The 25,510-nt window shown below is 40.0% G+C and overlaps 1 protein-coding gene across 2 annotated transcripts in view; it reads left to right on the forward strand.

Annotated features, from left to right (window-relative positions):
* The window catches only part of rassf7a (Ras association domain family member 7a), a 52,171-nt gene that overhangs the window by 8,694 nt on the left and 17,967 nt on the right, over window positions 1–25,510 (forward strand). The window contains exon 1 of one of the 2 annotated variants that reach the window (XM_058075852.2): window positions 6,195–6,607. The exons of the other annotated variant lie outside the window; for it this stretch is intronic. The gene's annotated coding sequence lies outside the window, so the exon portion shown is untranslated. Of the gene's footprint in view, window positions 1–6,194; window positions 6,608–25,510 lie in introns of those variants that run through there. 2 annotated transcript variants of the gene reach the window in all.

A 25,510-nucleotide genomic window follows, 5' to 3' on the forward strand; every position in this document is an offset into this window, starting at 1 on the left:
TTTTGTTATGGTTTGATTACAGCCACTTTGAATGATTGTGGCACATTGCTTGTCAGTAGGGACATTGATTTGTCACTTTACACTATACATACCTTATTTTTTTAATTTCCATTCCATCTTTATGCCCTCTGATTTACCTTGAAATTGTTTTTATGCAAGAGATATTATGCAATACATTTTCTTCCAAGACATGAATCGTATTCTGGGAAGTTTTTGTTTGTTCTCGATGTTGGATGCACTTTATTTACATTTGAGCAGTGTAATTACCCTCCCTGCTGAAAGTCCTAATGATACACAAGGCATAGCTACACAACAGAGGCATTGTCCATGGTCTAACCATAATGAGACAGCCCTGCTATACCGAGGCACATAAACATCACTACCTCGCTTTGCTGGCTTGGGGAAAAAAAAAAAAAATGCCATCAGTTTTCAGAACTTTTTGTTGTTTTCCAAAAACAGGTTTGCTGTTGTCTGATGCCAGTTCATTTACCATCCAGGCTTGTCTAGCTTGTGAAAAGTTGAATACATAGAAAACGTGGGGGTTAGCGTGGGGGTCTCAAATGAGATGATGGGAAGAAGCAAAGCGTAGCTGCAAGTTAATGCTATTCATCCATGGTGCATAAAGGCCAACAAAGACACTATCAGCATGCATTCCCCTCTCCCTGCTACTCTCCTCAGAACCTTTTTAACCCCTGCTACACCAAAACAGTCAGTCACTCTGAAAGAGCCTTCTTCACACTTGAGTTATGGATTGCTCACCACTGCGTAGTATACCCATCATTTGTTATGGGATGAACTGTTTCTTGGACTTCTATTATAGATACATTCTTTTTTTGTAGTGATAAGTAATACAACATCAGGAATTAAAAAAAACTCAATTTGCATGTAGATGAGAGGCTAAAACACACAGAAAAATATGGACAATATAGGCTGAACATTACAGGTCTGAGGACGGAACCTTGTGGGATGCCAAAGCTGATCTTCAGGTGTATAGATTTTTTTATTACCAACAGATACAAACTGTCAGTCACTCTGAAAAAGCCTTCTTCACACTTACTTCTTGCGGAGTTATGGATTGCTCACCACTGCGTAGTATATCATTTGTTATGGGATGGACTGCTTCTATTATATATACATTCTTTTTTTTGTAGCGATAAGTAATACAACATCAGGAATTAGTTATGTTTGTTATTACAAAACAAACATTCGATTATACATATCTAATGTAGAAATAACGGCACATGACTGTTACGTCATTACGTCATCTGTCTTTGTTGTTCACCGACATTTGCTGTAAGGCCAAAAACCTCAATTTGCATGTAAATGAGAGCTAAAACACACAGAAAAATATGGACAATAAAGGCTGAACATTACAGGTATGAGGACGGAACCCTGTGGGATGCCAAAGCTGACCTTCAGGTGTATAGATTTTTTTTTTACCAACAGATACAAACTGTCAGTCATGTAGTATACCCACCATTTGTTATGGGATGAACTGTTTCTTGGGCTTCTATTATAGATGGATTCTTTTTTGTAGTGATAAGTAATACAACATCAGGAATTAGTTATGTTTGTTATTACAAACATTCGATTATACATATCTAATGTAGAAATAACGGCACATGACTGTTACGTCATTACGTCATCTGTCTTTGTTGTTCACCGACATTTGCTGTCAGGCCAAAAACCTCAATTTGCATGTAAATGAGAGGCTAAAACACACAGAAAAATATGGACAATAAAGGCTAACATTACAGGTATGAGGACGGAACCCTGTGGGATGCCAAAGCTGACCTTTAGATTTTTTATTACCAACAGATACAAACTGTCAGTCACGTAGTATACCCATCATTTGTTATGGGATGAACTGTTTCTTGGGCTTCTATTATAGATACTTTTTTGTGGTGATAAGTAATACAACATCAGGAATTAGTTATTATGAAAGCATTGGTTTCGGTCTTTGTTTTCTTTTGCTTCCCTGTTGAATGGAGGAGTGGGAAGGGCTGGATGAGGGGCTGAAAAGAATGTTAGTGAGTCACACAGAAAACGAGGAATGATATGCGGAGTTTGACAGAGGCGTGCGCACTGAAGCAGGCACAGCCGTGGGAGGTGCCCTGAGGAATGCCTGGAAGGTGTCAGCACCCTCTCGGAGGCTTCGGACTGATAATCCTCCACGCCACGTTAGAACACCCTCACCCGACACTCTGATTCCTGCTTCATGAAGCATTACAGGGAATTTTGGGAGTGTCACAAAAGAGCTAATTCTGTGGAGATATGATCATGAACACATACATCATTTTCATAAGGTTAATAGTGCAAAGATCCATATAGTGGGCTTACCATTCCAGTACTTTAAAATGTCACTCCTCTATGGCACCCACAACCTTTTCTCACTTTGGCCTTTCGTATAGCAATACCTCAAGAGACTTTTCCTCTTGACTGTTCTTTAAGTGATATGTCTGACAGCACAACTTCGATGTGCCAAAAGCATTGCTTCATAGACAGAATACTAAAACGGCCCACAGGAGTCAAAGAATGCTCAATACATGCAACTCCTTTGACTGTATATGATAAACTGCACTGGAGATGCAATAACACATTTTACAGCATCTCAATAGGATTCAGGTCAGGACTTTGACTAGGCCGCTCCAAAGTTTTCATTTGGTTTTTCAGAGGTGGACTTCCTGGTGTGTTTTGGATCATTGTCCTGCTGCAGAACCCAAATTTGTTTCAGTTTCAGCTCACATTCTCCTTATTTTTTTTGTAGACAGCAGAATTCATGGTTTAGTTTTATCACAGCAAGTCTTCCACATCCTGAAACAGCAAAACAGCTCCACACCATCACACTACCACCACCATATTTTACTCTTGGTATGATGTTCTTTTTCTGAAATGTTACTTTCACGCCAGATGTAATAGGACACACACCTTTCAAAAAGTTGAAAATTTGGTTCAGTTTATCACAGCAAGTCTTCCACATCCTGAAACAGCAAAACAGCTCCAGACCATCACACTACCACCACCATATTTTACTCTTGGTATGATGTTCTTTTTCTGAAATGTTACTTTCACGCCAGATGTAATAGGACACACACCTTTCAAGAAGTTGAAAATTTGGTTCAGTTTATCACAGCAAGTCTTCCACAACCTGAAACAGCAAAACAGCCCCAGACCATCACACTACCACCACCATATTTTACTGTTGGTATGATGTTCTTTTTCTGAAATGTTACTTTCACGCCAGATGTAATAGGACACACACCTTTCAAAAAGTTGAAAATTTGGTTCAGTTTATCACAGCAAGTCTTCCACATCCTAAAAAAAAAACAGCTCCAGACCATCACACTACCACCACCATATTTTACTCTTGGTGTGATGTTCTTTTTCTGAAATGTTATTTTCACGCCAGATGTAATAGGACACACACCTTTCAAAAAGTTGAACTTTTGTCCCATCAGATTTTTCCCAAAGGTCTTGGGGATCATTTTTTCTTGGGGATGTTTTCTGGCAAAGTTGAGACGACCCTGAATGTTTTTGTTCAGCAATGGTTTTTGTCTTTGAACTTTTTTTGACCATTTTTTTGCCCAGTTTCTTATTGTGGAGTCATGATCCTTAACACTGACCTTACTGCAGTTCTTTGCATGTTATTGTGGGGTCTTTTGTGACCTCTTGGATGAGTCGTTGTTGCACCCTTTGGAGAATTTTGTGCTGCCGGCCACTCCTGGGAAGGTTCACCACTGTTCCATAATGTATGGAATTTGTGGATAATGGCTCTCACTGTAGTTTGCTTGAGTCCCGAAGCTTGAGAAATGGCTTTAGAACCTTTTCCAGGCTTATCTCAACTAATCTCAGTTAAGTTATGTTTTAACTGGGGGGAAGTCACTTTCTCATGCAGGGCTATGGAGGTTTGGATTTTTTTGCATTTTTTTGTTCAGTTTTGTTAAATTAGTTTGATATGTAAACATACATACATAATAATACATATATTGTAGAAAGTTTTTGAACGCATATTTAAAGACTAAGCTTTGTGTTATTATCAGTTGTTGGTGTCAACATTTCAGCTTTTTGTCATTGAGACTTCTGTTCTGTTGGCGTGCGTTGGCACCTCCGGCCAGGCTTTAGGGACCGGGCTCAGGACTGAGTGCGTGCCTGGCGAGTGGTGAGGCGTATGGGCGTGTTCAGTGGTCAAAATGCGTATCTGTTGGTCACTCTCCGGAATTTTTGCGATTGTAGCGGAGAGCTAGGACTGTATGCGATCAAATCAAATTTGCTGATTCACCTCCCCTTCCTGGTGAGTGGCTCTGACCTCATCCGTCAGAGAGCCAGACTGTTGGGCTTTCACGTTCCTGAAAAGAAACACTGTATACAAAGGGTATCCAAAGTGCGGCCCAGGGGCCATTTTCGGACGCATAAGCAGTTCTATGTTTTATGCTTACTGTTATGTGACCTAAAGGTACGTACTGAGTAGAGCTCTAATAATAAGTGATTTTTGAAAAAAAAAATTCCTTTGTTATTCATGAAAGCAGACCTATTTGTGTGTTTTAGGCAAAAAAAACATATCAACACAAATCAGCTTTGGAAACAACTCTTTTCTGATATGTTGTGGACCAAATCACTAACTCTGTTTTTGGTTCATATTGATTTGTAATAACAAATTACTCAACTTAACTGAAACAATAAGCTTCATATTACTGTAATTGACTAGAAAATAATTGTTAGTTGCAGCCCTAGTACCGAACCGTGGGGATGCCATGCTGTTACACCCTTATTATTTATTATATAGTGAAAACATTATTTACAAAGATTTTTTATGTGTCACTGTAGTGTTGTGTTTCACTTGGCTGAGTTCCATGGTCTCTGCGGGAGATTCATCTCCCACTTAGTGATGGTGTCAATGTGGGTGGCAACGGGTGTCTGTTGCTAAATTGGAAACAGACGTTGTAAACCGCGACGATAGCTTTTTTGTATTAAAATGCACCACAGACAAAAGCCCTTTTGTTACGTGGGTATTTTTTGGGTATCAGGTGCGGTATCAGTCACCAGTGTTCGGTTTCAGGTTTGGGCGGTAGTCAGGGAGCAAACACTTTAAAATGGAGAAAGATTCTGAGTGAGATATAACATTTTGTTTATTTGTATGTAGGGCAGGGGTCTCAAAGTCAATTTACTTGGGGGCCACTGGAGCTAGGGTCTGGGTCTGGGAGAGATTGGGCCGCATCAGGTTTTCCAAAAAAAGAACAAAAAAATGCATTTATTAAAAACAGAAAAATGAATAAACTTTGCTTTGGTTTTGGATTTTCTACAAGAAAAGTTCCGATAAAACATTCCACTGTTCTCAAATATCTTACTTTTTATTTTTCTACACAAAATAACATGAAAAATAAATAAACAAATCAAGAATAAAGAAAATTAGAACCCTGTAGACATGACAAAACATGACTATAGTCACATTTATAATGTTTTTATTTACAACATATTGCGCAACTGCAGGGTCTTGAGACACATGCTAACTCGCAAACTAGAGAGCTAGCGACCTAAACGGTAGCCTTCAAGTTATTTCCTTTAAACTTAAATAGCCAAAAAAAAACTTACCACTTCCACACGGATAGGGAGGATAACTATTAACAGTTATTTAACCTTTAACATGAACATTAATCAAACGTAATAATTTTTTTCTGGGTACATGACACCATACAGCATCCGTATCAAACTTTCATAACAAGGCGGGGGCCTCAAACTAGTGTCCTGCGGGCCACATTTGGCCCGCGGGCCGCGTGTTTGAGACCCCTGATGTAGTGTCTTTTAAATGCTTTTGTTGTGCGTATATACGGAGCGGAATGGTCAGATTAGCGTTGCTCAGGCATGACCCCACTAACTCTGCACTTAGTCACCTGTACATACTATGATCTCATTCCAGGAAAAAAAAAAGCAAAAAAAAAAACCATGTGATTAATTTGCATAATCAGGTGCTCACGTCACCGGAGGCAGAATGCGGATGTCTTATGCCTCGGGTGATAGGTTATACAAACACTTTTGGCTACATGCATAATACTGTACATGTATATTGTACTTACATGTACTGTATATAATATTGACTTCATTTTCCTATGTACATTTCGGTACAGAACAAGGTAACAATATGAATAAAGTCTTACCTGTAAAGGGGGGAGGTACTATATCTAACCTGTCAGCACTGACTGAGAGAATGACAGAGGGAGGAGTGACGGCTTGGGTGTGTTCTTCTCTGGGTGAGAAACACAGAGGAGGAGGGGTGTAGACATGCACACAGAGAGAAAGAGAGAGAGAGAGAGAGAGAGAGGGACAGAAAACTCTTCCAGGCTCTCAGATCTTGGTTGTGGTGGAGACACCCAGGAGCAGAACATTCCTGAGGCAGACGGGAGCGAGAATTGACAAGCAGCGACATCCTTCATATCTCTTCGTCACCACATCCGAACGACCGCCTTTGACCTCTTCTTCTTGACCGAGCGTCCTTTCTTTCTGTATTACGCACATGCGTGCAAGCGCCGCCTTGCATACACCGGGAGGACTCTGCTACTGAGTCTGAAGTCAAGGATTTTGTGAGGTCTGGAAGAAAGAGCTCCCCTTCCTGGTGAGTGGCCGGAAAAGCTTTTGTGTGTTTGAATGTCGGCACAGGGAAGTTTCTCTGAAGTCAGCTGTTTAATGTGTTTTAGGAAAGTCATGACAGAAACTCATAAACATATTTTTTTTTTAATATAGATGATTCCACTTTTAGGGAATTAATCTGTGTCCTTTCAAGTATGCCCTTCAAGCAGTCTTCCTGTAGGAAACAACTCAAACCTGTTTGGGTGAAACTTTACTCTTTGTGTCTCTCATGATTTTTACTTCAGTATGTGAATTGGGGTTGAAGTACTACCTGCACAAAGTGTGTGTATTTTTGTTTTTGCAAGGTAGCGTTCCGTGTTAAAACTATGAGACAAGTGCAGGCATACTTCTTGTAGTCGCACACCGACTGCTGCTTTTTATCACTTGGAGGATTAAAGATTAATTCATCGGCGGCTCGGACAGAGTTCAGTGCGGCGTACGCCGGTCTCGCTTAACTGTTAGTGTGCTACACATTTCAAGTAGCAACATCATGCAAATGTAGTGTACTACTGCATTTTTAAACATTGGCTCATTATTATACAGTACCTGATGAGCATCTCATTTAATGTTTTTCAGCACCGTATTAGTTTGATATTTTTTGTCATCCTTTTTGGGATATGGATTGAAACCTGTTCCACCTGTATTTTTTTTTTGATAGCTGTCTTACTGTGGGTGTCACATATCCTGAATACAATATGTAGTATGTATGTTATCTGCATCTGAATGAACCCAATATTAAGCATTTGTGTTGTTACTTAAAATTTTGCCTGTTTTGAGAATTTAGAGTACAGTAAAGTCTTGTTATATCGATATCGGTTAAAACGAATTACTACTTATTACGATACTATTTTCATTTCCCGGCAAATTTCTACTTTTTTATGATATAATTAGCTCCGTTAGTACGATACACGGTTATTATGATAATCCGGTTACTAGGATGCCCTTTTCATCTCCCGCCAGCCAATTTGGTCTGCTTATATCGATACAAAAGCAGCTTAAATCAATCTTTGCTTAAGGATTTCAATACCAAAAAAGAACACGGCGAACGGCTGCTTCCAGTCAACTTTATTTTTCACACTTCCACCACCAGAGTGCAGCACACACAGCGGAAAACACCCGTCCCTCGCGCCTACCCCTCCGGGTGGCAACACCTTCCCTATCGATAGTTCCGGGGTGAATTATGTCCCGGTAACCGGTAATCACTACAGCGTTAGTTTATTTTTATTTACTGTAGTACAAAATTTATTGTAGTACAAAAGCATGCTAGATACGCAATCCATGAACTCAAGGAGAAAATTACATGCCATATCAAAGATCCGCCCACTTTTAATGCAGTTCGGCGCAGTATCGGATATATGGATAGTCCGGTTATATCGGTATTTTTTCCGACTCCCGAGAATATCGATATAATGAGACTTTACTGTATATGGAAATTTACAGTATGGTTTTATTTCATTTGAACATGCAGCAGATCTAATTGATACCCCAAATTCTTCTTTTGAATCGTCCCATGATTGTTTCTGTCTACGCACCTCATCCCTCCCTGCGCAGACAGACACATTCTATAATAGCATATTTACACCCCTACAGGGGTGAAATATTAAGGTTGTCTGCCAGTGTCGGTAAATTACTACAATACAGTACATAAAGTACTGTGCAAAATGTCTTAGGCAACATTACAAGGGGGGCGTGGGGGGCTTTGGATGAGAATCAGCACCCGCAAACACAGAGTCCATGGTTCTTGCTCTAAAAAAGGGTGCCTGCCCGGGACACCTCCCAGACTCCTCCCCGAGGAGGTGCATGTTCAGGGCACATTGGGGCAGGTGGAGGCCTTGGGGAAGACCCAGCCGGGAGTTGAAAGTTGTCGGCGAGGGGGGGTCTGGGCACCCCTGGTGAGGCTTCCCAGAACCGGATGGATGGATGTTGGTTTTGGTATCTTTAAAGGAGCCCCTGATTCCTTCATTTTTACTGTATGTGACAGCCCTGCTTTACCCAATCATTCATGTGAATTTCATTAATAATGGTAATGGTAATGGTAATGGTAATGGTAATGGTAATGGTAATGGTTTTATTTCATTTGAACATGCATCAGATTACAATTGAATGCATCACATAATCAGTTCACAGTTCCACATGTCCAAAAGGAGTAGGAAGAAGCAAAGCTTATTAAATCCTACCCCTCCATCTGGTACTTTTACAACCAGTAACTGTTACATTTGTTCACTTCATGCTTTCCTAATGCAGTTTAAGTTATTAATAAATAAATTATTAATTATTAATTATTAATAAATAATATTTATAATATAATAAATTATTAATAAATCATTGAGACCTCTTAACTAATGAATCCTTGAAAATGAACTAATTTTGGACAATTCTACACTCCGTGGGCACAGTTTGGGGAAGAGCCTTTTTTTGTTCAGCATGACTCAAGGTCCAAAAAAAGATGGTTAAATTTTGCTGTGGAAGAATTCGAAGATCCCTGACCTTAACCCCATTAAACACCTTTTGGAGAAAAACAAACATAGTGTCCTTTTACACACAGTAGAAATCTACCTAAATCTACATGAATACCAGATATTTGTGACTGACCAATCATCTTATCTGGGCCAAAGAATGATTTACACCAATTTTTATGCAAATTAATTTGTAATTGTGAAATATGAAAAAAAAATCTCCTCCCATTCCATGTGGAAGTGGTAATTTTTGGCCTTTTTATTGTTCTAATATTATATTAGGCTGCACGGCGGTCGAGTGGTTAGCGCTCAGACTTAGCGCTCAGACCTCACAGCTGCAGTTTGAACTTCATATCTCCGACTCACCATGCCGGCAAGTCCAAAGGTGGAATATTGGCAGAGGGACTCCATCCCTCAATGTAGTATGTAATTTAGTCTTTAACAGAGGGTGTAAAAGGGGTTAAAGGTCAACAGGGTCATACCATGAACTAAAATTCCCATAGACAAGTCTTGTTGAGAGTGGACCTTGAGTTCCCAACATTTTTATTGTTATTATTTAAATAAATACAAATTATATACAGTATGTTGCCCAACACACAGCAGAATAAGCTTGTGAGTACTTGTTTTCTATCTGCCTCCATGTCTCCACTTCTCTTATTGTCCTTGAATAATCTCGTTTAAGGGGTTGGTAAGAGCCGAGTATCCTCTGAGAGTCACTCTGCGTTTTTTCTATACTCTCTTAATCGTCGTATTCTTTCACATGTGCAAGCTAAAGTGTCGCCTGTCTGTCATTTAGCTCACGTGGAAAAGGAAAGCAAGCCCCGGCCATACACGGCACGATATCATTGGGGAGTCTTGATGGAAATTCACAAAGTAATTCTTCATGCTGTGAAGTGACTTCATTTCTCGGGTCCTTATCAGGCATATTTACCGACTCCCGCAGATGCACTCAGGGCCGGAGGTAATAGGATGATGCTAGGACATGAAATAATATGTTTGCATAGTTTCGGGCTGTGATTATTTTGGGAATGTGGTTCAAACCACTCTCTCTACTTCTGTAGATGTCTTTTCGGAGCCGGTCTAACTCTCACACTCCTCGTTCCACGCGGCCTTCTCCTGCCTGTGCAATGGGATGGAAGGCAATGCTGTGCTCATGTCAGATCCATTAGGGATGAAAGTACACTGCAGTGATAAAAGATTGATCCGGTCCTCCTTGCATTACATTCTCATCTCTCACACCCATCTCTCCGTCCCCCCTTTTACACTTATTTCAATCCAAAGTCAACCCAGTTTTCAATTTTGTATTTTCATCTAAATAAATCATCTTCACTGAGTCGACTTCTCTTTTTCGGAGTTGATGTGAACAGGGAACATGCTTTTTTTGTGTAGCATATCACCTGTTGTACAAACTGTCAATATGCACTGACAATATGGTATTTTCTACCCATTCATTTTGGATTGAGGGAGTTTAATGTTCTAAATCAGGGGTCTCAAACTCAATTTACTTGGGGGCCACTGGAGCTAGGGTCTGGGTGAGACTGGGCGACATCAGGTTTTCCAAAAAAAAAAAAATGCATTTATTAAAAACAGAAAAATATACAAACTTTTTCAGTGCTTTGGTTCCGATTTTTCTACAATAAAAGCTCTGATAAAACATTCCACTGTTCTCAAATATCTTAATTTTTATTTTTCTGCACAAAATAAGATGAAAAATAAACAAATCAAGAATAAAGAAAATCAATCAGTAATAAATAAATAAATATAATAATAATAATAAAACAGCAAATAATAAAAACTTAAGAAACCACATATAGTTGGTGGGTAGACAAATTATTTTTTTCAGATTAAAATGAACAAAGCATTATTAGAGCCTTGTAGACATGACAAAACACAACTATAGTCACATTTATACTCTTTTTATTTACAACATATTGCGCAACTGCAGGGTCTGGAGACACATGCTAACTCGCAAACTAGAGAGCTAGCGACCTAAACAGTAGCCTTCAAGTTATTTCCTTTAAAATTAAAAAGCCAAAAACTTACCACTTCCACACAGATAGGGAGGATAACTATTAACAGTTATTTAGCCTTTAACATGAACATTAATCAAACGTAATAATTTTTTTCTGGGTACATGATACCATACAGCATCCATATCAAACTTTCATATCAAGGCGGGGGCCTCAAACTAGTGTCCTGCGGGCCACATTTGGCCCATGGGCCGCGTGTTTGAGACCCCTGTTCTAAATAAACGGAGCCGTCTCATCTCCCAAGTGTCTCTATGGAACCAGGATGAGTAAAACATACTTGGCTCCCAGAACCAGTAAGAGACTGGCATCTAGCCTGGCAAGCCCCACTTCACCTGTTGTATCCGAGGAGGCAAAGACAAACACAACAGACCTGTGCTTTGTCAGCTGGGAGGCTATAATTACCGCAAGGAAGGAGGGGATTTGGAGAAGGAATTCCACTGTGGTTCTGCTTAAGACATTTTAAGTGCGTTTGCATTGTTGTTATTGTTGGAAACCAGCATATGTTTTGAGAAATCCATCCCTTGGGGAATGTTTGTTGCCATCTGCTTGGTATTCTGCTTGTGCATCTGATGTGGTCATGTGGTGATAAACACACAAAACACGAAGTTAATGGAATAAACATTGCATGCAAAACACAGAGGAGGCGTGGATAATTCAACAAAATTTCAGATTCAGTTGTAAAATTTTAAAATTAATCATTTAATTGTGAAATTATATTGTTTGTTATTTATTTAGATTTGTTATTTATGTTATTTATAATTGTGCCTCAGTTGCTTCAAGCTGTTTTGTATTTGTTGTCAGCTAATAGACATTCGGCAAAGTTTAGCTGCTAACATTAGCTATGATTGGATGTAACAGCATGACTGAAAATTGTTGCGTTTGTGTGTGTGTGTACATACAGTAGAAATCTACATAAATACCAGATATTCGTGACTGACCAATCATCTTATTTGGGCCAAAGAATGATTTACACCAATTTTAATGCAAATTAATTTGTAATTGTGAAATATGAAAAAAAAAATCTCCTCCCATTCCATGTGGAAGTGGTAGGTTTTGGGCTTTTTATTGTTCTAATATTATATAATTATTATATTTATTTATGAACAAAATAGTTTTGTGTTGTTTGTCGACAGTCAAACACTAATTCCTCCTGGAGCCATGATGGAAGGAACTGCACGGCGGGCATTTGGTTAGCGCGCAGAACTCACAGCTAGGAGACCCGAGTTTAATCCCACCCTCGGCCATCTCCGTGCATGTGTGGGTTTTCTCCGGGAAGAATAATTTACACCAATTTTTATGCAAATTAATTTGTAATTGTGAAATGTGGAAAAAAATATTCCTCCCATTCCATGCGGAAGTGGTAATTTTTGGGCTTTTTATTGTTCTAATATTATATTATTATTATATTTATTTCTGAACAAAATAGATTTTTGTGTTGTTTATCGACATTCATTTATTTTCTACCGCTTATCCTCATGAGGGTCGCGGGGGGTGCTGGAGCCTATCCCAGCTGTCTTCGGGCGAGAGGCGGGGTACACCCTGGACTGGTGGCCAGCCAATCACAGGGCACATATAAGCAAACAACCATTCACACTCACATTCATACCTATGGACAATTTGGAGTCGCTAATTAACCTAGCATGTTTTTGGAGAACATGCAAACTTCACACAGAGATGACCGAGGGTGGAATTGAACCCTGGTTTCCGAGTTGTGAGGTCTGCGCGCTAACCACTCGTACACCGTGCAGCCCCTTTGTTTATCGACAGTCAAACACTAATTGCTCCTGGAGCCATGATGGAGGGAAGTCCATCTGAAGGCTCCGTGGTTGGAGTAAACCAGCGAGTCTCAGAATGGCCTTTCAAACGTTTCTCCCCTGAAGGTCATGTTCCCTAGCAAGTCCAGCTTGCCTCAATGGGTCCATGGATGTTTGCTGTGTCACACACACAAACCTACAGTATGTATGTCCCCATATCTCCTGTTGTAGTTCCCCAGCAGGACAGGCCGTTTATAGTCGAAGGGCTAATGCACGTCTATGTCTATTTGCCACGCTGTCCTTGGTGATTGCAGTGCAGTAAACATCTCCGCCACCCCCCCCCCCTGGGGATGGCCACGTAGGAGCTTCTGCGAGCGTGAGCAGCAGGTTGCTCCCTTGCTCAATCAGCCGTGCTGCTTCGAGTCTTTGCACACAGAACTCTCTTGGCAGTAAATAACAGGTTTCCTGAGCCAAGGGCCCCGGACAGGGCGGGGAGAAAATGAGGGGCGTCGAGACGCAAAAGAAGAGAAAGAAAATGTCTGCCTCGGGACTTTGAAATGCTAAATCAAGTGAGTGGGCCGGGCAGGCAGGCAGGCAGGTGCATTTGACAGACCGGTCCGCCACTCGCCATTTTTATTCAACATTCATGTGTTCAAATAGACACGCAGTTACTTATGTACTAATACACACAAATGCAAAGCTTTACTCATTTATGCAGTTTTATGTGAACTGTACAGCTTCTTTTCATCAGTCGCTTAAAGCCAGCTGGGAGATTAATTAATACATTTTGGCACTTTCCTTTACTGATGTTACTCCCTTATATTAATTTGCCAGCAGTGGAAATGTCAGTATCTACGTACGTACAGTATCTTGAAACTGAGGGATGAAAGTCGGTCTTTTTCGAAACTATCTTAGTCCCAGAGGGGCTCCTAAAAAAACTGTCAATGAGGCATAAATACAATATGCACCTTAGCTTTTTTTTCTATTCTTCGTCTTGACATGCTCACTTGCGTGCACACACACACACACACATATACACACATACACACACACATATACACACACACACATACACTCCCTCCACTTGAGAGTAATGACAGGGATTTAGGATTTAAGTTGAGGCCCACCCTGACTCTTGGGAGCTTCACCGCCACACGACCGTTTAATTTGTATGAATTTAAAGGAACATTTATTTTAAAACATGTTGGGTCTGAAGGATACTTCGAAATTAACACTGGCATTCATTGGTTACATTTAAAAATATTTCAAAATATTCATTCATTCATTCATTTTCTACCGCTTTTCCTCACGAGGGTCGCGGGTTGTTTGTTTATATGTACCCTGTGATTGGCTGGCCACGAAGACAGCTGGGATAGGCTCCAGCACTACCTGCGACCCTCATGAGGATAAGCGGTAGAAAATGAATGAATGAATGTTGATAAACATAAATAACATAAATAAATGTAATAATAATATAATATTAGAACAATAAAAAAGTCCAAAAATTACCACTTCCACATGGAATGGGAGGAGATTTTTTTTTCTCCATATTTCACAATTACAAATTAATTAGCATAAAAATTTGTGTAAATTATTCTTTGGCTCAAATAAGATGATTGGTCAGTCACGAATATCTGGTATTTATGTAGATTTCCATCACAGTCTCAGAGACGCAACAAATTTTCAGTCATGCTGTTACATTCATTCATTCATTTTCTAACATTTTTCTCACGAGGGTCGCGGGTATGCTGGAGCCTATCCCAGTTGTCTCTCGGGCGAGAAGCGGGGTACACCCTGGACTGGTGGCCAGCCAATCACAGGGCACATATAGACAAACAACCATTCACACTCACATTCATACCTATGGACAATTTGGAGTCGCTAATTAACCTAGCATGTTTTTGGAATGTGGGAGGAAACCGGAGTACCCGGAGAAAACCCACGCATGCACCGGGGAGAACATGCAAATTCCACACAGAGATGGCCGAGGGTGGAATTGAACCCTGGTTTCCTAGCAGTGAGGTCTGCACGCTAACCACTCGACCGCCATGCATTCATTCATTCATTCATTCATTTTCTACCGCTTTTCCTCACAAGGGTCGCGGGTATGCTGTCTTCGGGCGAGAGGCGGGGTACACCCTGGACTGGTCACCAGCCAATCACAGGGCACATATAGACAAACAACCATTCACACTCACATTCATACCTATGGACAATTTGGAGTCGGCAATTAACCTAGCATGTTTTTGGAATGTGGGCCCTACGAGGAGAACATGCAAACCGAGGGTGGAATTGAACCCTGGTGTCCTAGCTGTGAGGTCTGCGCGCTAACCACTCGACCACCGTGCAGCCATTTCAAAATATTATTACTGATATTACAGATATCAGAGTTTCACTGATGTTTGTTATTATCATAGGCTCCTGCAGAGATAGTTTAGTTTGAGTATTTTATGTCTAAATACAAATATTTTAATTAGATAGAAATTCAGTAAACCGATCCATCTTTATGGACACTTACGCGGTCGCATAATGGATATTTCACGTCCATCAATCCTGTTTATTATGTCATTTTGAGAAATCTAGCCCAGGGATGAAGCGGTTAATGGAGAATGACACTTGAGTCAATGATTTGAAACGATGTGAACGATGTTCACATGACCTGGAGGTCTACTTCTATTTACCTACATCCCTCTCTCCAAGGGCCAGGTATGTTGGCACTCCCAAGGCAAATAGAGGGTGGATGTGAAAGAAGAGATTCGACTTTAACTATGGAATAACAATTTAGACTTTAGAATCTGTGTTGACAGAACAAGTCACAAAACTTGAATCTTGTGAAATCCATCAGTGATCTCATAGAGGTTATTAAATGTCCCTTGTAATGTTGATGACCTCGGGCGGACTGGGAGGGACCTGATGGAATTCTCTTTGCTTTCATCTTAAAAAACATTGATTCAGCAAATGGATACTTTTAGATTTTTGATGAAATTCTATATATTTGCTGTCCAGCAGAATATTAGTACCGCAAAGTTATATGCATCTGTTCTGTCTTGGGGTGATACCTGTCCTACGACTGAACCCGACACCCAATCCGTGATGTTCACTGTGATAGAAAATCGTCACATCGACACTGAAGGTTATACAAAAGTAAGCCATTTTGCCATGACTTGATAAATATGTGTATTTGAATCATATTCTGTCCTTTAAAAAAAGGTTAATTTGGTAATGGTAATGGTTTTATTTCATTTGAACATGCATCAGATTACAATTGAATGCATCACATAATCAGTTCACAGTTCCACATGTCCAAAAGGAGTAGGAAGAAGCAAAGCTTATTAAATCCTACCCCTCCATCTGGTACTTTTACAATCAGTAACTGTTACATTTGTTCACTTCCTGCTTTCAGAATATAATTTATTTTTTTTTATTTTTTTTTATTTTTTTAGTTTTATTTGACAAGATGATATGAGCATCCAATGCCATAATGGGTACCATAGTAAGTGTCAATATAGTGATATATATAGCACATCATGACTGGTTCAAGACTCTTCATCCTTGTATTTAGCAAACATCAACTGCTTGTATTGTTTCTTGAATTGGCTCATCGTTGTGCATTGTTTGATTTCCTTACTCAATCCATTCCATAGTTTGATTCCACATACTGAAATGCTATGGCTAGCATAATGTAGTCCTAGCATAGAAGTGTTTCAAATGTACTTCTGAGATCATATTTCTCCTCTCTTGTAGAGAAGACATTTTTAGATAATTGGTTATTTTTAGCCTTATGCATTATTTTAGCTGTTTGAAGATGAACTATATCAGCAAGTTGAAGTATTTGTCATTTTAGAAATTTTAGATTTTAGTATGTTCTCTGTAGGCGGCATTATGAATTATCCTTACTGACCTTTTTTGCAGTACATTTACATTTAGAGTGAAGATTGCTTTTTTAGTTATTACCCCATATTTCCACACCATAAGTTAAATACGGTAGAACCGTATGGCAGCGTGTTTCAAGAAAATTTGATAAAGTAAAGAAAAAAAAAAAACAGCCGTGAATAATTTATATAAGGAGACGTGGAGGAATGTTTTAAATTACTAATGAGTTTAAGCTTCAAACCTGTGACACTGGACGCTGTGGCATTCGTGACTCTACGTCAGATGCAAGCACGCATACAGGAAGTGAATGCGGCGCTCGTGTACGTGCAAAAAAAAAAAACATCAATGTAAGTTCCTGCTAACTCTACAAAAGTGACTTTTGTCCTAAATCTATGGACGGCAACTGTCTATTCAGCAAAAGGGGCAGTGTCCTTGCTGAGTCAAGTCAGCAGTGTACGATTACACATGGGCGCCCATCAAAAGGTGATGAGAACCTTCTTCTCTGGCTCACCCGACAATATGAAGTCCTGCGCTTGAGGGGCTAAGCCTGTGGGCAGCCAACCCACTCATCCCGAGCGCAACTCTCTGCGGAGCCCAGCGCTGCCTGTGCAATCTGGCGTTATCGTTCTCACCATTTGCTGCTGGCTGTGCGTGTGTGCGTGTGGGTATGCGTCTCCATGAGTCAGCACAAACAAAGTCCCCGTCTCCGATATTGTCTGCTCTGCTTGGTTTCCCAGCTGATGCAAACAAGTTTCTGCCAAGCCAGGTATGAGTAAGTCGGTTCAGATCCAGTTCTTCATTGTCCTTTACCTTGAATTTGCTTCCTGCTTAGGCCAATGTACCATCTTGGTGAATGGTGCTCGATGACTGACAGTCACAGGTGATGGACTCTGAAAAACCGGGTCAATTCTGCTGGCCTTTACCCCACCTCCATCATCAATTACATGCATTGTCTTTCCATGGTCGTATATTATTTTTAACACATGTTGAGGGACGTTACGGTATTTGTAACCTACAGGATTTATAGCGATTTTGTCTCCGGGTACTCCGGTTTCCTCCCACATTCCAAAAACATGCTAGGTTAATTAGCAACTCCAAATTGTCCATAGGTATGAATGTGAGTGTGAATGGTTGTTTGACTATATGTGCTCTGTGATTGGCTGGCGACCAGTCCAGGGTATACCCCGCCTCTAAGCGGTAGAAAATGAATATAATTTGTGTACACAATTTGAGGTAAGAGACTCAAACAGAGGTCGATTCGACAAAGTGTACTTGACAAACCGGCTTCCCCAGAAACAGAAGAAGAAGTCCCACATGATAGCCGCCAATTTGTTTACAAGTCAGCTCAGGGAAGTTCACGCTAGGCCATTTACAGCACGGCACAGGGAGGATAAAAGGAGTGCTTGATTTGCTCACCTTAACCGACCTACAGCACGGTACGAGTAATCTCGTAAAAGCCTCACTGGAGAGTTTTTTTATGTTATTGGATTTATTTGTATAATGTCATATAATTCCTCATATCGGGCCAATAACTGGATAATCTGTCCGGCATCTATCATGCACCATATCTGCAAATTTTCTGGACTATAAGTCGCTCCGGAGTATAAGTCGCATAATGCCAAAAATGCATAACTAGGTAGAAAAAAACATACATAAGTCGCACTGGAGTATAAGTCGCATTTTTTGCAAAAAATAAAAAAAATAAAAAATAAACAAAAAATAAACATGAACAGAAAAGGTGTCCAGTGTTTATGTAACATAAACAGTTTTTTCATGTATAAGTCGCTCTGGAGTATAAGTGGCAGGAACAGCCAACCTATGAAAAAAAGTCCAGAAAATACGGTATTTGCATGTATTTGATAAAAAAATTTTGAGTAACATAACATTTTGAGAATTGGTTGTACATTTGTTGAGTTATATTTGAAAATAAGATAATAGCATTAAAATATATTTAATTCCAAGTATTTTCTCCCAATAGGTACCCTTTATTTTTAAGTCAAAATGTTACAACGAAGCAATTATCCATTTGAGATTGGGTAAACTAATCGTTATTGTGAGAAGGTCGAAGGCTGCAGCGCTGGATGCATGAATGGATGAACGAGATTCCCACTGTCCCGATGCCGGACCTTTATGCAAGTGTGGCGACGAAAGCTTATTAGCGCTGCTTTTCATTCCCTTTCGCTACGTCCATTTCCATACTAAGAACGCTTGGGACTCGAGCACGCTAGGGACATTTTCAAAGCGTGTGTAGGTCATGAGCACTTAGATTTTCTTTCTGAGAAATACTTTTCAAATGAATGTGCTGCGAGAAGAATGCATTATTCATGAGGTGTGTTGTAGCTACACAGGAGCGCAGTTAGTAGTGAGATGATAATAATTGGTCTTTCAGGAGAGCTGCGCCTTGATTGCGAGGAAAGATTGGGTATCATCTTTAAAATATACAACTTTTAGTTGGTGTTTGTGTGCGAATTGCACGCTACGGTAGAATGACAAACAAAAACACTAACGACCCAGTTCTCTTCTCCAAAGCCCTCTTGAAGTTGTGCTAGTACCACTGATGTGTGAAAGTAATACACTCATATGTGAGTTTTTCCACTATTTTATTGCAGTTGTTTACACTTTAAGAGTCAATTATTGTGATACTGAATATTATGGACCCTCAGAGATCCTCCGTACTTGGATGTAGTTTCCTCACGTACCCAATGGACTATACTTCCTACTTCCATTTGTGGTTCTTTGATTGTAGCACTCACTGCAATACAGATCAACTTCATGTATCAACTTTTTATTGAGATTCCTTTTTTTTTTTTTTACAAAATAATATAAACTGTTTCACTCATTTAATGACAATTAGTGTTTGTGCCAAGGAAGAACCCAATGCACATGTGATTGAACAATTATTTTTTTGAGTTTGATCTGTTTTGATTAATCGAGTAATCAATTAGGATGGATGCACCAAAGGAACTACTGATCATCAGTATTTCACCTTTCTCATTACATTATGCCTTTTTTTTTGTTTTCATTTTATTTCTACAATGTGCCAAAGACAGAGTAATAAACACCAGATGGTGGGCCACACTTTTGACCCCCCCTGCCTAAGATGGACCAATGTTTGACCCATGTTTGGTCCGCAACATCCCAGAAACGAGGATAATTTAATTTAATTTAATTTTATTTAATTTTATTTAATTTTATTTTATTTTATTTTATTTTATTTTATTTTATTTTATTTTATTTTATTTTATTTTATTTTATTTTATTTTATTTTATTTTATTTTATTTTATTTTATTTTATTCAATAGCTTTAAATCCTCTCTACTTAATGGTAATGGTAATGGGTTTATTTCATTTGAACATGCATCAGATTAGTAACTGTTACATTTGTTCACTTCCTGCTTTCCTAATATAGTTTAAGTATTTTTTTTAATTTTATTTTTGTGACGTACCGAAGTACGAGGTGATATGAGCAGTTATTAAAAGCAGTTATCAAATACCAAAATAGTTGTCAAATTGGGTAATTGATTAATTGTTGCAGCTTTACTTTTGACCATTCGAAGAAGCACAATGGACCCATTCTTCTTGCCCCAGAATGAAAATGGTATAGTTCCATCTTTGTATTCCAAACATCTTACATCATTCTCCATGATGCAGAAAAGTAGCTCCCGGACTGCTCTACTGTTCGTGCCAGAAGTAGCATGACAATCAGCGGCTTTGCTATCGGCCCATAATTGACAAAATAAGCATCCTAGTGTAAAATGAGTCCATATATTAGAGATTATGAATAGATTCAGAAAGAAGGTTCATTTTACGCAGTACACATGCAGGTCCAAACTTGCAAAAAAAAGTAATTTTATATATACTGAATAAAACACAGCTGGCTCAGGAAAATACAGTGGGGCATATATGGAAGTGAAATTCCGGGAAAAGGTTTGAATATTAAAAGTGGTGAATATATTTCCCTTAGGCTCTGAATAAAATAAAAAAACAGCTTCCTAGCGGTGTACTTAATAATAATAATGATAATAATAAACAGTTTATCGATCCAGATGGTCTCTCCCAGCGCCGCATGGATACCTCGGCAAAAAAAAGCTTTGCTTTAAACTGATGCGCTTTGAAAGCGAGCTTTAATCAGAGAACGTGTTTGTTGATGTGTGAGAGGGAAAATGTGTGACTCATTCCCCCAATGCAATTTCTCAACTAAAATGGTTTTGTGGATGATAATTAATACTGCTCTTGACTACGGGCATGTTATGGACTTAAACTGTTTGTTTTTGGTCTCACGGGGTATTTGAACGCAGCAACTCAGCACTCCCAGCAGGCTGAAACTTTGGATGACTAAGGAGGAGGGGCGGAATAAAGAATGCAAATTGGGCGTCAGGGAGCACAAAAGCAAGCGTTTTATTGGTTTTATCAGTCGGAACATGTGGATGCAGTAGAATGGCGGGAGTAATCGGCAATGCCAACGACAGAGCGATGCTCCGGGCCACAAAAGAGGCGACTGCCTGCTTAGCATGGAACCAGAACGACAATAATGTCCGCAATTCAGATGAGACCAGGTTGCTCGGTGCCAGAGTGTTACAAGGTCTTCGAGTGTTTGTGTGTGCCAGTCCCGAGCACAGCGCTGTTTATTGTTATCAAGCGACAATGTCTAACTTACGACATAGTCTTTAAGCAGCCTGGACCAGAGTGCTTTGCTCTCTGCTCTTACTCATACGGACTTTGACCATTGTCCCATGACAAGTACAGTTTGTTGACACTGGCTGCTTTGTATCGTCTGAATGAATATCCATTGGTGCTTATGCTCAGATGCAGAGTGTGATATTGCACACTGCATTGTTTCTTGGGCTCCTGTTGCTTCAGAGATAGCACTGCGGGCTGGAGCACACCCTTTCATTAAGATAACTATTAATGGTTGGACTGTTTGAGCATGAAATCATGGACATACCCAACCTGCGACCATTGTACCGGCATAAAACACAGCTCTGTGACTGTCACAACAACGGCAAGAATGGGCTTTCTGCATATTTGATGTGTTTACGTTTGCATGCATTTTTCTTCTGCATTGTTCGGCCATGGCATCATTATTTATGTATTTATTTACATAAGGCTAAAAACAATCAATTACCTAAAAATGTCATCTAATACTTCTCTACAAGAGAGAAAAAATATGATGGGTGAAGGAAAATACATTTCTGGGGATCACAATAGATGAAAATATGAGCTGGAAAACTCATATTACAAATATACAACATAAGGTGGCAAGAAATATTTCAATATTGAACAAAGCAAAAAATTTGTTCTCAATCAGAAATCACTCCACACTCTTTATTGCTCTCTGGTTCTACCATATCTTACTTATTGTGTGGAAAATATGGGCTAATAACTATAAAAGCAATCTTTACTCGCTATATGTACTGCAAAAAAGGTCAGTAAGGATAATTCATAATGGCGCCTACACAGAACATACTAACTCCTTATTTCTAAAATCACAAATACTTCAACTTGGTGATATAGTTCATCTTCAAACAGCTAAAATAATGCATAAGGCTAAAAATAACCAATTAGCTAAAAATGTCATCCAATACAAGAGAGGAGAAATATGATCTCAGGGACGAACTAAATATACTTCGGTACGAGGTACATTATTAAAAAAAACAAACAAAAAAAACAACTGTGTTATGGAAAGCAGGAAGTGAACAAATGTAACAGTTACTGATTGTAAAAGTACCACATGGAGGGGTAGGATTTAATAAGCTTTGCTTCTTCCTACTCCTTTTGGACATGTGGAACTGTGAACTGATTATGTGATGCATTTAATTGTAATCTGATGCATGTTCAAATGAAATACAACCATTACCATTACCATTACCATTTATTTATGCATAGCTGAAAAGCGTCAACACGGGACTGTTCTCTGTTTTTCGTGTTGTTTAATACCAACTTTTATATTGGATCTCTTTCAACTGTGAAAGTGTGTCTAATGACAGGTTCCATAAGTGTACGCTTCCAAAGATGTTTGTGCATTCCTTTCTTATAAACAATGTAATTAGCCTGAGTGTAATTTACTGGAAGAATCCATGTGTAGTTGATCCAAAACCTTCTACCATTGTTCCCCACACAAGGTGGTACGCAGATGGGCTGAAACATGCCCTGTGTCTGCAGGACCGTGAGTGACGGTAACCCTACGGCGGAATTCACAGAGGAGCCGTTTGGCTGTTTTTTTTTTGAAGAGACAGAAAAAGAGGCGCAGAGGGGGTGATAAAAGACGCAAAGCAGGTTTGCTCGATGGCTGATGAAAGGGGAGAGAATGTCATGCACTTCGCTGCAATTATTGCTATTTTTTTAACCACTCATTTTTTTCCATGCTGCCCATTTCATTTCCTCGTTGTGTGTCTTCCCTCTCTTGTTCTCTTTCTCCGCCTTTCATCATACAGTAGTTCCAAAGACAGTATCCTCAAGTATTACTCAGATGGAATTTTGATTGCTGGAGGTTGCCGATTACCCCCTAAGGAGCACATTTCATGGCTCGCTCCAAGCCAACGTGGGACACTTGAGAAGGGCTTGGTTTCAAGTGAAACTGGGTGATGTGTTCTTTTGGGTGGGTGGGGCCGGGGGTGTCAAATAGAGGTGGAAGCTTGGAATTGTTAGACTTTCTGGCTGAAGGATGTGATCTCAAGTGTTGGATGAAATGAGCGTGTAGTGACTAAAAACACTTTACTCGGGAAGATCCAGCTCGGGTGAAGACTTCAGCGTATGTGTATGGACTTTTTGGCTCATTGTCGTCATATAGTTTAACAATTATGTGTTATTTTCACACTCCATAAATACAGTTTAATGTGTGTACTGAGTTGGCTTTTCACACGTTTAAGAGTAAACACACTCTTATTTACATTGGGGAACAAAGGAGCCATTATGGGTTTTCAAAGGACGTTGATGTTTTACTCTCTCAATACTGATACGAAACTCCCGCCATTGACGGCGGTTTTGGACTAGACCCGATCAGACCTCTATAGCTGATGGGTCAACTTTGATATGCAAGTTGGTATTTTGGAAGAATGGATTGAGAATGTTTACATTGCAAGGACATCAATATTGTTTTTTTTTTTTCTTCTTTATTTCAAACATGAAACAGCACAACAAACTAACCAAAATCAATATAAATAAAAATGCATAGGTATTTTTTATTTATTTTTATTTATTTTTCATGTTCGAAATGAAGAAGAAGAAGAAAAAAAGAGCTGCTTTAGCCACACATTCACCATACCCTAAAGTAACCAACTTAATTTATACCCCGAGAGGCGGGGTACACCCTGGACTGGTGGCCAGCCAATCACAGGGCACATATAGACAAACAACCATTCACACTCACATTCATACCTATAGACAATTTGGAGTCGCTTATTAACCTGGCATGTTTTTGGAATGTGCGAGGAAACCGGAGTACCCGGAGGGGAATTGAACCCAGGACTCCTAGCTGTGTGATTTGCGCGCTAACTTCACGACCGCCGTGCAGCCTTCAACATGACGCCAGGTTGGATGTTAAGATGAAATGAAGTACTTTGGAAAGAACGGGCGGACCCTAGTCCAACACTTGGCGGACCGGATGTGGCCCCCGGGCCGCAGTTTGCTTACCTCTGCTTTACAGTGAAGAAAAAATATATAGTTGAGTAAAAAAAAAATGTTGTGTTGATATCAGCTTTTGTCAACTTAAAATTGGTGACCCAAAATTCAACAACAACAACAACCGCAGATGTCGACTTAAAAACTAGTTTGTGGTCAGAAGAATGACATGATGTCCATGAGACCAATGTTCACATCGGAGGGTTGCATCTGCTCAATACAGAGAAAGTTCCGAAAACTTCATCACTACTTCTTTGTATTACTTCAGCTGTGTTTACATTTGTCGGACTGACTGTTTAGACTCTGTTCATGTTGACTTGCTCATACTTCTCAACAAGAACCAGCGACTACTTTATTGTATTTTATTTGATTTGTAGGTTTCATGGCTGCACGGTACAGGAGTGGTTAGCGCGCAGGCCTCACAGCTAGGAGACCCGAGTTCAATCCCACCCTCGGCCATCTCTGTGTGGAGTTTGCATGTTCTCCCCGTGCATGCGTGGGTTTCCTCCCACATTCCAAAAACATGCTAGGTTAATTAGCGACTCCAAATTGTCCATAGGTATGAATGTGAGTGTGAATGGTTGTTTGTCTATATATGTGCCCTGTGATTCGATCGATTTTAAGATTCTCTTACTGGTTTTTAAATGTCTTAACGGCCTTGCACCTTCTTATTTATCTGATCTGCTTTTACCATATCAACCCCCGCGGACCCTGCGGTCCTCCGGCACTGGCCTTTTAACAATACCAAAACCTAGAACGAAAACCCACGGTGAGGCAGCATTGAGCCACTATAGCCCCCACATGTGGACCAGCCTGCCGGAGAGCCTCAGGACTGCGGAGACTGTTGACCTTTTTAATCAGGCTTTTAACTAATATTTTTAAACTTTTCTTATGTTTTTATATTTTTAGTCCTATTTTATGCTTTAATTTTTAGCTTTTAACTCCAGTATTTCCTCAGGGGGGTCTTCCACACTGGGGGCTGTGTCTGGTCTGCTGAGGGCGTGCCATGCTTGGGTCCCTTTGACCCGGCCGGCTGGGGGTTCCTCCCTTTAATGTGGGGGTCCGCCCGTATGTCGGAGTCGGGCGGGCCCGGGGGGGTGGTCCCCCGATGGCACGACCTGCGGCTCCTCCCGGTGTGGACGGCCCCCAAAGGTGG

The sequence above is a fragment of the Doryrhamphus excisus genome, linkage group LG1 (genome assembly GCF_037039965.1).
Source record: "Doryrhamphus excisus strain RoL-2023G ecotype Guam linkage group LG1, RoL_Dexc_Guam_v1.1, whole genome shotgun sequence".
Taxonomy (NCBI): domain Eukaryota; kingdom Metazoa; phylum Chordata; class Actinopteri; order Syngnathiformes; family Syngnathidae; genus Doryrhamphus; species Doryrhamphus excisus.